The 2,537-nt window shown below is 31.7% G+C and overlaps 1 non-coding gene across 1 annotated transcript; it reads left to right on the top strand.

Annotated features, from left to right (window-relative positions):
* The first annotated feature begins 853 nt into the window (after positions 1-853).
* SPOG_16208 lies at positions 854-927 on the top strand. The gene has a single exon. It is a non-coding gene; the product is annotated as a tRNA-Ala (tRNA).
* Positions 928-2,537: the final 1,610 nt, after the last annotated feature.

Below are 2,537 nucleotides of genomic sequence, written 5' to 3'. Positions count from 1 at the left end.
TTATTCTGTATTTAACCTTTAAGATTTGTAGTTTCGCTTTCCTACCATAGACACTAACTGTTCCAACACCTTTGTATCCGCCGTTCGTTTTAAAAAGCAAGGATGTGCTAAAACAAAGTAATCTACAAGTTGTGAAAGAATGTTTAATGTTACTTATTGATAAAATCCTAATATTCCTAAGTATTACCCGAAATTCGTAGCGCTGAATTATTATTAGGTATTACATGAATTGGAGACAAAAGAAACGAGAAGTGTAAACACAAATTCAAACACCAATTATATTCACATGATTAATTAGTAATTGTATTCGAACAGAGGAGGAATAATTACCGAGAATGTTTCCAAACAAAATCATCAACGAGGGTGATTTTTCCGAGTAAGTCCGTATATTTGCGTTAACTAGCCAATCAATTTTTTTCTATACTAAGATTAGCAATAACCATATATTCTAATTCAGTTTCAACTTAACAGATACAATTACCAATTACGAAATCCACACTCAACTATATTAATACTCATCAAACATTACTTCGATGAATGATAGCAATAAAAATTTTCTGAAAGGTTACTTCGTCGCTGACACAGTCAACATTATACCTTTATAAATAGGTATCTGAAGGGAAATATAGTTTCGCTCTTGATGCTAGTTTAAATAGGGCTGTTGTACATTTACTTATATATTTTTTACTTCCTTTTATTCAGTCCATGTGGCAGAAAGGGTTTATAATGCGCTAGAGACTCTCGGCGTATTCTCGATGTAACAGAGTTGTAAACTTTTAAAAAATAAACGGTTCTCTGAATATCTAAACGATATAGCCAAAAATATTAGTTTAAATGCTGTACTAACATAAGCGGGCATGTGGTGTAGATGGTTATCACGCTTCCTTAGCATGGAAGAGGTCCCAGATTCGAGTTCTGGCTTGTCCACTTTTTTACTACTATTTTTTAAGTGGATATTTTTTGCATAAACGAATGTCTCACGTTATTGACAACGCAGTCTATTGTTGTGTACATAGCAGATGTCACTAATCGTGCGACTCTCTCAGCACCCTCGATATAACATAAGATTGTTATTTTTTATCGTTACATTTTTTAGTTACCTTGAACAACATCAATTGATCATCGACTTAATCGAACTCTCTACTAATACCTTACTATGCTCAGTAGGTATTATGCAAGTAGATACAAGTGGTTTTTCATAGGATAAGTACAGAAGTTTAAGGAGGTTTCAATGTAATCTTAAAAGGTGTGGACGATTAGTACATACTTTTTAGATTCAAAGCTATTTTTTTAATTCTTTACGTAAATGTAAAAATAAAATTACTCATTATTTTTGAACAACGGGGTCACTCACTAGAGAAGCAGAAGAAAATACCTCGAATAGATACTTTTTCACCATAGCTAAAAATAGCTTAACTTCTGCATTTAATTGCTAGTATCCTTTTAAGCAAGGGAATAAGTTAATTGTCATAAGGACGCAAGATGTTCCATTATACGAAGAGAGTATTTGTTTCGAGATGTTAGAAAGCTAGCTTAAAAAAAAGTCATCAGCCTTCAACAAACATTCATCCCATAAATGTATTGGTGTCTTCTTTACAACTATGGTTAGCTAAGGTATCCATTTCTGCATTAAATTAGCCAAAGAAGCGGAATAAAAGAAGCAATCTAATTCGCTTGAATACATGTTATTCTACATCATTATTGGCAAGAAAAATGTAAAGGAATGTACTAACGAGAAAACATTGAAAATCGAAGACGAGGAACCTACAATCTATGTATGTATGTTGTTTATGCAAGATTTAAGTTTTTATAGGAGCTGGCACTTATTTGATATTCTTTCCATTGTCGTATACGAGTAAAAAAGCTAGCCGAAGTGCTCAGCTTTTGAGGACTCAAAGAAATATTACTACTACTCTAGAAATGCAAATAAAAAACCTTTATAAGTCTACTCATCTAAAAATCTCAAACTGTGGAAAAAAAAAACAAAAAAGAAACTGTGTTCTATAAATCTCGTTTACTAAAAGAACATTCAACAGATAATCAGATTAGAAGAATCAACAAAAGTTCTGTAAATCTCACTTTTCAATTTTTAGTCAAAACATACAGCGTGCTCTAATAGTACGTCGAAATCTCATATATTATATTGTGCATTATAATAAATCGTCTTGTAAAGGTTGAGTATCAAAATAAAGCATAGTTTATTATATTGAATTTACTGTATAAAGTAATATATGTACTGTACTGCGTAGTAGTACACAATACTACGTCAAAGTTGCGTTATACTCAATTTATATTATACTTACTATTCGTTTCTTAAAGATGAGCAAAAGATTTGATATACCACCATAAGAGATGATACTGAAATGAAACAAAACTGTGTTGTGTGAAAGCAATCCATAGACTGGGTTTTCAATCCATTCTTCTTGTCCTTTAAGCTTGTAAAATATAATACTGGCTTCAAAAATAAGCAAAATTGTCTTAGAAGGTTAAGACCTTTCGTTTCAGTATGCAATATGCTGTCTAGTACGTATTTATGT

Source organism: Schizosaccharomyces cryophilus (genome assembly GCF_000004155.1).
Source record: "Schizosaccharomyces cryophilus OY26 unplaced genomic scaffold supercont4.2, whole genome shotgun sequence".
NCBI classification, from domain to species: Eukaryota; Fungi; Ascomycota; class Schizosaccharomycetes; order Schizosaccharomycetales; family Schizosaccharomycetaceae; genus Schizosaccharomyces; species Schizosaccharomyces cryophilus.
This window is presented reverse-complemented; position numbering and strand designations above follow the sequence as displayed.